Source organism: Chinchilla lanigera, unplaced genomic scaffold (genome assembly GCF_000276665.1).
Source record: "Chinchilla lanigera isolate Chin_1 unplaced genomic scaffold, ChiLan1.0 scaffold00013, whole genome shotgun sequence".
Lineage (NCBI taxonomy): Eukaryota > Metazoa > Chordata > Mammalia > Rodentia > Chinchillidae > Chinchilla > Chinchilla lanigera.
Window position 1 is genome coordinate 3,805,651 of NW_004955414.1, and position 11,051 is coordinate 3,816,701.

The 11,051-nt window shown below is 41.0% G+C and overlaps 1 pseudogene; it reads left to right on the top strand.

Moving 5' to 3' along the window:
• Positions 1–1,490: 1,490 nt before the first annotated feature.
• LOC102007005 lies at positions 1,491–10,642 on the top strand (annotated as a pseudogene).
• Positions 10,643–11,051: the final 409 nt, after the last annotated feature.

Below are 11,051 nucleotides of genomic sequence, written 5' to 3' on the forward strand. Positions count from 1 at the left end.
ATTGAGAAATAATTGTATTAACATTGAAGAATGAAGCTATATACAATCTATATTTTCCTTGTTAGTAATAAGGAATTTCTAAGCCCCTGGATTTGAACATCCATATAATTCACTTTACTGAATACTATTATTCCATGGGTCCTGTTTGTTCTACAAATTGTTACTACATAATGGTATATTTTTGTGAGCCATTGATTTAAATAATTTTTTACTTTCTTGCATGTCTTCTATGGTATCCTCTGCCTGGTGTGTCACTCCTGAAATAAGACTATGAGAAGGGCTGATACTGACCTTCAGTTATTGTCATTTGCAATAAGTAATACAACAACCATTGCTGATTTCCTATCATCTTGTAGTGAAATTCTGTATCTTTTTTGTGTTGTTTTGTTTTGTTATTTTGTTTTTGTTCTTTTCTCTTCCAAATAAAAAAAAGAAAAGAACAAAAGAATAAAAAACAATGAAAAGAAACATAGCAAACTAGATGAGAAGGCCCAAATTCTGTAAGAGTCATGGGGCAGGCTTTTAGAGTTTATGATTTATCCATGATCCAATGTTGGGATTATGGGCATGAGTGCTACACCCATGACTGCATGAGGCTTTGGGGGGACATCCAGACATGAGTATTCCAAACGGAAGGTATTCTTGGAGTTGGATGACTATGGGGCTCCATCCAGTTTGGGACCTGACGGAGGAAAAGGGTTTGTGCAGAAGGGTGGAGGTTGGGGAGGATTCTAGGCTAACACAGGGTTCGGATGACAAATGACAGGGAGACTTGTATGGAGCCTGCCTTGACATATGGTCTTAGTCACCCTATCACCTTTGAGACACAATGTTGGACACTCACAACTTAAAAGAGGGGAGATTGATTTTGGCTCATGTTTTCAATTCATAGTTGCCTGACTTTAAGGCAGGACAGGATATTGGAGGGGCATGGAAAAGGAATAGTTGCTCACATTATGGAAGCCAGGAAGTGAGAAAAGTGTGGAGCAGGGAGGTTGATACTCTATGGGACCATGCACTCAGTAGCCTGTCTGCCCTTGGCAGGCCTCACCTCATAGCGACACACCTGGAGTGCTTTATCCACCTTCCAAAACACCCACCTCTGAGCACAGGAGGCTCATGAGGGCAGCTGGATCCAAACCCTTGCACCCTCATCCCTGAATCTCCCTCCCCTGTGTGCTTTCTTCTATAGCTGACCCAGTGAAAAGAGCATGTAATCTGCACAGTGTAATCAAAAAGATTACTTTGGTTTAAATACAATAAATACAAATGACATGCTTAACATCACCAACACTTTAAAAATGAGGTAATGATTGAAATGATGTACAGTGGTTTTTCCCATATATAACATCACGAAAATAGGAGGTTTCTCTGTTAGAATTCCCAAGACTTCTTGGTTAGGTTTCTGACCTTTCCCTGATCATTTTGGTCCATATAAAATGAAACATATAAGATGGAACCAGTGAGAGGAAGCTACAAAAGAGGGAATGATGGGCAACATTAAGAAAACTCACTGTGCCATCTTCATGCTCCAGGAGCACACCCACCAGCTCTGGAGTCTTACAGGGCATGTGGTGAGGTAATGGTGATGGGGTGAAGAAGAGACTGAAGTGGTCATCCACCCAGAAACATAGAAGCATAAAGGCTCCATCAGAGGGAGTCGAATGCCACTTCTCCTTCCCAGGATTCATCTAAGAAGTGTGTATTCATCTCAGATTCCCAATCTTTGAATTTGGGGAGTGTGATTTTTTCAATTCTTTATATGTTCTAGATAGAAGTCCTTTGTCTGAGGGACAGGTAGCTAAAATGTTTTCCCACTCTGTGGGTTGTGTTTTCACTCTTTTGGTGATTTCTTTTGAAGTAGAAAAGCTTTCTGATAGGATGAGATCCCAGTTGTTCATTCTTTGAAGTGTTTCTCGGGCGGTTTGGGTTTTGTTCATGAAGGCTGTACCTATTTCTATGTCTTCGGGATTTTGGCCTACTTTCTCTTCCCATAGATTTAGTATTTCTGCTTTAAAATGTAAATCTTTGATCCATTTTGACATTAGTGCATGGTGGTAAACATGGGTCTAGTTTTAGTCTTCAGCATGTGGAAAACCAGTTTTTCTAGCACCATTTAATAAAGAGGCTATCTTTCTTCCAGTGCACATGTTTGGCACCTTTGCAAAAGATAAGAGGGCTGAGTGTATTTGTAGCTATGTGCACATCTTTTAATCTGTTCCACTGGTCTTCATGTCTATTTTTTTTTTTTTTTTTTGCCAGAACCATGCTGATTTTATCACAGTAGTTTTGTAGTATAATTTCAAGTCAGGGATTGTGATCTCTCCTGACTTGTCTTTGTTGCCCAGGATTGCCTTTGCTATTTTAGGTCTCTTCAGGTTCCAGATGAATTTTAGGAGTGTTTTCTCTAGTTCTGTGAGGTATGCTAAGGGTATTTTGATTGGGATGGCATTAAATCTGTACAATCATTTTGGGAGTATGGCCATTTTTACTATGTTGTTTCTTCCTATTCATGAACAAAGGATAGCTTTCCTTTCTTTTAACTTTTTTTTGTCTTTTTGAGACAGGGTCTTGCTATGCAGTTAAGGCTGAACTTGAGCTTACTCTCTAACCCAGGCTGGTCTCAAACTTGCAATGATCCTCCTGCCTCAACCTCCCAAGTTTTTCTAATAGCTGCTTCAAACTCCTTTTGCAATATATAAATTGCAATTTTTTCAATATATTCATTATTTCAGTATATTTCAGTTCAATATTTCAATATATTGTAATTTCCAATATATAAATCTTACACTTCCTTTGTTAGATTGATTCGTAAGTTTTTTGTGTTTTTGGATGCTGTTGTGAAGGGGGTGCTCTCCCTAATTTCTCTCTCAATTGGTTAGTTATTTGTGTGCAGTAATGCTACTGAGTATCGACTTTGTATCCACCCATACAACTGAATTTGGTTATTAACACTAGGAGTCTTTTGATGGAGTTTTTGGGGTCTTCTATGTAGAGTATTATGTTATCAGCAAATAATGATAATTTCGCTTCTTCCTTTCCTATCATTTTTCCTTTTATTTCTCTCTCTTGTCAAATTGCTCTGGCTAGTGTTTCCAGAACTATATTGAAAAGGAGTGGTAATAGTGAACATCTTGTCTTGCTCCTGATTTTAGAATGATAGCTTTCTGTTTTTGTCCATTTAGTATGATGTTGGCTGTTGGTTTATCATAGATGGCTTTTATCAGACTGAGATAAAGACCATGGATTTCAATTTTCTGTAGGATTTTTTATCATGAATGAGTGCTGGACTTTATCAAAAGCTTTTTCTGCATCTTTCAAGATGATCATATGATTTTCACTCTGGTTCTGTTGATAAGGTGTATTTCATTTATTGATTTGTGTATGTTAAACCACCCCTGAATTCCTGGCATAAATCCCACCTGGTCATAGTGTATAGTCTTCTTGGTGGTTTATTGAATTCTGTTTGCTAGTATTTCATTAAGGATTTTCCCATCTATGTTCATTAGGGAGATTGGCCTGTAGTTCTTATTTTTGGCTGTATCTTTCTCTAGTTTTGGTATCAGGATAATACTTGCCTCCAGGAAAGAGTTAGGGAGAATTGCTTCTCTTTTAATTTCATTAAAGAGTTTGAAGAGGATTGGCATTAGATGTTCTCTAAATTTCTTGTAGAATTCAGCAGTGAATGTTGTGTGGAATGTTGTTGTGTGGAAGATTGTTTTCCATCCTTTGATTTTTCAGTCTATGAGATTCTTTTTGCATTAAATGTGTTTCTTGTATACAGCATATTATTGGATTTTGTTTCTTGATCCACTCTGCCAGTCTGTTTCTTTTGACTGGTGAATTGAGGCCATTTAAATTGATGCTTATAACTGATATGTATTGGCTTATCTTGGTCATGGTATTTCCCTGTTGTTGGTTCCCTGCTTTTCCCTTCTGTTTAATTGCTTGACCTGTCTGGTGGTTTTTTTCTGTTGTTCTTATAATTGTGGTCATTTTTTTCTCTGTCTAAAATATCTTTTAGTACTCTTTGTAGCATTGGTTTGGTGTTCATAAATCTCTTCAGCTGTTCTTTGTCATGGCAGTACTTTATTTCTCCATTAATTTTGAAAGATAGTTTTTCAGGTTACATCAATCTGGATTCAAAGTTGTTTTCTTTCAGGACCTGGTGTACTTCACTCCAAGCTCTTCTTGACTTGAGGGTTTGCATTGAGAAGTCTGCTGTGATACTGATGGGCTTTCCTTCATAGGTGATCTGTTTCTTTTCTCTAACATCTTTTAATATTCTGTTCTTGTGCTGAATTTCTGGAATCTTTACTATTATATGTCTTGGTGTAGTTTTATTTTGATCCTGAATGGAGTTCTAAATGCTTCCTTTATTTGTATATTAAATTCTTCATCCACACTTGGGAAATTTTCTGTGAAGAGTTTTTTTTTATGTCATTTGTGCCATCTCCAACTTTCTCATTGACTCCAATCAATCTTATATTATTCTTCATTTCATCTTGTAGCTGTTGGATTGATTTTTCATGGTCTTTTGCTAATTTTAAGATATCTTTCTTTTCATTATCACTGGCTGTAATTCTGTCTTTAAGATCTGAAATCCTATCCTCTTTTTCATTCAACTTGTTGCATATACTTTCAATGGAGATTTTAATCTCCTGGATTTCTATTTGGATCGGTTTCATGTATTCCATTTCTTTTCTGTTCTGGACATTATTTGTTTCCATCATTTTTCTAAGCTCATCTATTCTTTTATCTGTGTCTTCTCTAATATCTTTGATTTTAGGCATCATTTTTTTCTGTACCTGACATTATTTTCTCCATAGCCTTTTCCACTTGTTTTTTCACATCTGCTGGGATCATTTCAGGAAAGTCCAATGTTTAATTTTCAATTTCATCTATCTCCTTGAGCTCTGGGCTTGTTGTAGGTGAGCTGTGGTGTGGGGTTGTATTTTGCTTCCATGTTTTGTCATTTTCTATTTTCTCTTTTGTATTTTGTTTTCTATGTTGATACTTGCCACTTTCTTATTATATATAGCTTTTTTGCTAGTATTTAGGTTTCCTTAGAGGATGTCTGTTCTTCAGGGTTGTTTCCTAGATGTAGGTGGTTTCTTTTGGCTATCCCAAAGCCCTAGCTTCCCAATTTGTAAATGATGCAAGAGTACTATTTGCCTCAGATCACAATCCTTTGGTAATGAACTGTGGTGGTGATTATGACCTCATACAATCACAGTGCTATCATACAGGGGCAAAAACCTGTTTATAGCATGTATGACATCCTGGCAAATGTAGTACAGTTAGTAATAACAATAGTTTCAATACAGTTTAACCACTGACAAACTATGGTAACCATTAACATGTCACCTCTGACTGCAGGAGTAAACTAAAATTTTGTAACAAAATCAGACATATGCTGTACACTTGTATGTAGTGATTTTCCCATTAATCAGGTGATTTTACCCTTCTGTTTGGAACAGGGGCATTAAGACCTTTCGGAGATAGGCTAAAGTGATGATTGAGGTCAAATATCATAGAATCGGGGCTAGAGGTGAAAGAATGATCGCCAAAATTTTGGGAAACTAAAGGACACAGGAGGCAAAGAATAAAATAGAATTCAGAGGAATAGTCAGAAAGGACAGAGACCATGTTTCCCCCTTGAAGGTTTAAATTTAAGAAGTAGCTGAGGAAAGAGAGAAGGAAGGTCTATAGAATAGAATGAAAAAAGGTAAGAAATCTAAACATTGAAAAAAAAAAGAGAGAAAGAGAATGAAAATGCACAGGAGAGAAGAAAGACAAAGGAGATGGAAGAAAGAGAGGAGAGAACAAAAGGAAAAGAAAAAAATACAAAAATAACTACTGAATACAAAAGAGAATCAGATGACATCCAGCCAGACAGGAGAGGGGTATCCCATCAGACCAACAAGGGAGAATGAAAGTAGTAAAATACCTCTGGCAAGAGTGTCCATGTTTAATCCCAGAAATGTGCTAGGTATGGAGCTGATCTCGGCCTCTGGATGTGGGCCTGGGACTGGACTTCTGCTGGTGGAGTTCTTGGAGTCCCACAGGTGGCTCCTTGCTGTTGCTTCAGACTCTTCCATGCTGCTGGTCTCACCAATTACTCTGCCCTCCAAAGGCATGTGTGTGCCTGTGCACCTGGGACCCAGCTGTTGTCCTGTGTTGCAGGTGTTGGGGTTCTTGTCAGTCTACTCTACGAAGGTATGTGTCCTTCCTCTCCTCTCAGAGGCCCTGCCATCCCTGAGAAAATGGAGGAAGCACAGAGCACAGACTCACACTCCTCTTGCAGGCCCCTACTTCCCACAGGGCATGGAGGAAGCACAGAGCGTGACCCAGCTCTCCTCTAGCAGGCCCCGTAGTCCGAGAGGGGATGGAGCTCTTTCTCTCTTTTCTTATTTTGCATTTTTGAGGCAGGGCCTAGTTATATAGTTCTAGCTGGCCTTCAACTCACTATGTAGCCCAGCTTGGCCTTGAACTCACAGAGATCTTCCTGTCTCAGCCTCTCAAGTCCTGGGATTACAGGGGAAGCACCACAGCCCCTGACTTGATTGCTGGCTTTCAGAATGGAGGAAGCTGGCAGCTCTCCCAGGAGCATGTATTGTCTCCAGAAGCTGAAATAGTCATTAGCAGTGTGAGGGTGGGAACCACAACTGCCTCATTTTGGGTCCCAAGGGGCTGGAGCTTCAGTCACTTTATTGAACAAATGAATGGATCGGCTTGGCTAGCTCTCAAAAGGGGCAGGTGCCAAGAGGGGGTGTGAGAGGAAGGTGAGAGCAGTTCCTGATGGACACCTTTGCCCAAGAGGCACTAAGGCAGCCACACAGTTGGCTGCAGGTGACCGAGACCAAGGAAAGGGAAACAGCAGCAAAGCCAACACGAGACAGATGGAAATTTTAAAGATTTGTCTAAGCATAAACAGTAGGGGGTAATAGAAAGCATTAAGGAGATTTGGATTCAAATTCTGACTCTGTCATTCACCAGTGCGGTAACTCAGTGCAAGATAAAGTAACTGAAGCTCAAGTTACCTGATCTGTATGTTTTTCAAAGGGAAAAGTGCAGTGATTGTTTGGCAAACACTTAACAGACATATTCTGAGAAGTGAAAATGCAAAATGACTTGTTATATTTGCTCAGGATATTCCACTATTACTCTGCTAAATTTCTTGCTAGCTGTATAATAATCATCCCTAAACTTCCAACAGACATGAACATCCACTGGCTCCATATGCGTCTTGAAACAATGGTATATTATCTATTACAGAATCTGCTACTGGCAAGGTGGAGGCAGGTTAGCAAGAGCTGCTCAGTTATCTGCTCAACAAATACATCTCCAATCATGCAAATGGGTGAGAAAAAATTCGGGGAATGAAAAGCAAAATGTCAATCTCTATTTTCATTGCCATCTGGATCTTTGGAGCTTGTTCAGAAGATGCTGATTACACAGCGAGAAGGTCCTATTTGAGCCTTCCCATTCCTCTACTCTCACACACTAAGATACCATAGAAATGAGCTTATTATTAATTCTATGTATATTACAATGTTCTTGTCATCATAATCTGCAGGATTAAACATACTGTCTAGGATCCTCACAACTATCTTCATGGCTTTCAAGGGTGAGATGAGCTGCACCTTCACATATGTTTCTTGTTTCAGGAGTGGCTTGTCTCTCAGAATACCTGACTTTGGCTCCATTAAATCAAAATTTTTTTTTGTGTTTATTATTATTATTGTATTTTGGTTTATTAAGACAGCATCTCACTACATAGTTCAGGCCAACCTTGTACTCACTATAGAGCCTAGGCTGGCCTCAAACTCCCAGCAATCCTCTTGCCTCAGCCTCCTCAGTGCTGGGATGGCAGGCATGTGCCACTATAGCTGGCAAGTCAAACTTTGGCACATCCCACATCCCAAAGCAGTTTCTCTTCCATGCAGTAAACTTACCTTCCATTTCCATTTGCTTCCATAGCCGTCTCTGAGGAGTAAGTCATGATCTCTTCCTTCACTGTGATCGCACATATTGCTTACAACATATTTTTATGCTTTAAAAAATTATATGAGTTATCACCAGGCACTAAACTGAAATCAAAATGAATCAAAAATCTAAATATAAATCAGAAATATTAAATCTGCCAGAAGATAGAATAAGTAGAACTCTTGAAGACATTGGTATAGGCAAAGATTTTATGAACAAACTGATTGCACAGGCAGTATCAGAATTTTATTTTATTTTATATTTTGGTCCTTTTGAGACAGGGTCTCACTATGCAGTTCAGGCTGGTCTTGAACTTACTTTGTAGCCCAGCCTGACCTTAAACTCACAATGATCCTCCTGCCTCAGCCCATTGAGTGTTGGGCTTACAGGCATGTGCCATCATGCCCAGCGAGAATTTTATCTTATTAAAAAGCTTTTGCACAGCAAAAGAAACCACCAAAAGAATGAAGAGACAACTGACAGAGTGAGAAAAATGTTTGCCAGCTGTTCCTCAGACAATGAACTAATATGTAGAACATACAAAGAACTTAAAAAAAAATCAGATCTTTCAAATTTAAGAACGAGTCCAAAAATGGACATCTGAAATGAATAGACTATTTCAGATGAAGAAGTAGAAATGGCAAATAAATATATGAAAAAAAGTTCAACATCACTGGTCATTCAAGAGATGCAAATTTAAAAAATGGTAAGATTTCATCTCACTCCAGAAAGAATGGCTACTGTAAAGAAATCAACCTATCAGAAATGATAGTGGGGCTATGGAAAAGGAGACCATACTGCACTGTTGGTGGGAGTGTGGACTGCAGCAACCACTGTGGAAATCAGTGTGGAGATTCCTCAAAAATCTAGGATGAGAGGTCCCACTTGACTCAACTATTTCCCTTCTTGGGATCTTCCCTCAAAATTTAGCAGCATCATACCACAATGATACATGTGCATCCATGTTTATAGAGGCACATTTTTTATTTTTTTGGGTTTTTTTCCGGTACTGGGAATTGAACTCACGACCTTGCAGATGCTGTGCTGCTGAGCTAAATCCCCAGCCCCTGATAGAGGCACATTTTGTAATAGCTGAATTTTGGAGACTGCTTAAGTGCCCATCAACTGATGACTGGATAAAAATTATGTGCATTTTTATACAGTGGAGTATTACTGCATCATAAAGATATATGCTTGACACACTTCTAGCAAAATGGCTGCACCTTGAGACCATAAGTGAGTCCCCTTCAAGTACAGACTCAGGGGTTCCAGGTCTACTTTTGCAGCAGGCATCTCCCACCTTTTCCAACCCTTCCCCCTCCCCCAAGCCAGCCCCTCCCAGGTCACAGCCCCATTGCGCTGCCTCCTTGGGCTAGGTTCCACCTTCCAAGTTCATAGTTGGCTTTAAACCCAGCAGTGGGGCCGATCACACACAATCATCCGTCATCTCCCAAAGGCCCCACCTGTGAATGGCTCAGACATTAGAGAAATGCAGACGTAAACCAAAACACACAGTTTGTGCAAAAATACCTATTAACTGCAGGCCTGGGAGCACACCACAGAGCGGGCTGCGGGACTGAGGAGGCTAAGGGGCCCGCGGTGGGTGAGGGCACTTTGGGGTCCTCATCATGAAAGATTTGGGGACATTTCTCTCTCATTTGTATAAGGACAAGATGTAAGTTGATAAGATGTCTGGGTGGTAAAGAGACAGCAGACAGTGCTGACACTTTTCTCCAGGACCTTGGAGGGGAATCAAAGACTCCATCTGGGGCATGTGTACCATCTCAAAGCTAGTGCTTGAGCGCAGCAAGGTGGACAGCAGCAGCGTGGAAGCAGGGCTAGTAGTGTCTTGGCTCAAAGGAGAACCCAGAGTGTACAGCAGAAGCAAGAGAGTCTTGTACGGCTAGCAGAATTTTCCAGCGCTGTGCTTGGAATGGTGGAGCATTGTGGTTCAGTCTCCTCTTGCTTTATCGACTATTATTCCTGTGCCTCAGTCAGTGGGAGTCCTCCCTCTGGCGATTTCCAGAACCCTTTGGGCGCTCCCACGGCTTATGCTTAGCAAAGTTGTGACGTCATTTGGTATCAAGATAGAGCTGACCTGGCCTTGGAGGCATCAGAAAGGAAGCCTCACCCGCCCCCCAGCTTCACCACAGTAGCTGACGACGCGCCCTTCAACCTTTTGCAGCAGGCTCTTTTCTTTACCCAAGGGATGTTTGTGAGTCTCTTCCCATCCATCTGGGTGGGCAGCTGGTCGGTCTGCTGCATGTGTCCCTTCTTTACTCACTGTCCTGCTGCGAACACAGTCGGCTCAGTAAAGGAACTGAAATGCATCAGTGCTGTCAGGCACAGAAAGGAGCTACCTTCCTCCTCTGGCTTTGGTCTGCCGGTGGCTTTGCTCACAGCAGGGCTGGCCTGCTATATTCTCAGTGGCTGCCTCTTCTCCATCCTCTTTATTCATTCTCAGCGCCAATGAAGCAAAGCCCCAGAAAGCGTGCATACCTTTCCCAGTTGCGCCTCTTCTCCTTCCTGGTCTTAAGCAACAGACTTTTCTAAGACGATCTACCTGCAGTCTGCGCTGAACAGCGCCACCTCTGCACAGAAGTTCCCCTCACATCCCTCTCCTGCCTAACTGAAGGCTGCTGCAGGCCGCTGAGTGGCCCGCCATCTAGAGGGGATGGGTGGGATCGGAGGAGGCTGCCGCAGCTCGTTTCTCTGTTCTTCCCTGGCCAGGGAAGGTGGGACCCATTCTGCCAAGGGTTCTCTGCACATTCCTTCTCTTTGAAGAGTTGGAGTTACTGTCTCTGGTGAATGTAAGGCAGAATCTTCCTGACACCAGTGTATGGATTTTTAACACCATCACTGCAAAGGCAAGCAGAAGCACTGAAACGGCACCCAGGATTTGTAAGGAGATTTATTTTACATCGATGGGCACTGATCAGGATCATTCCCAAAATTTCAGTCCCTGATTCTTGGCAGTTTGGAGCTTTCTTGGGATAAGCAAGCAAGAAGTACAGAAGCAGAGTGTTTGGTGGTTATTGATTGGTTCTTACAATATACATCAC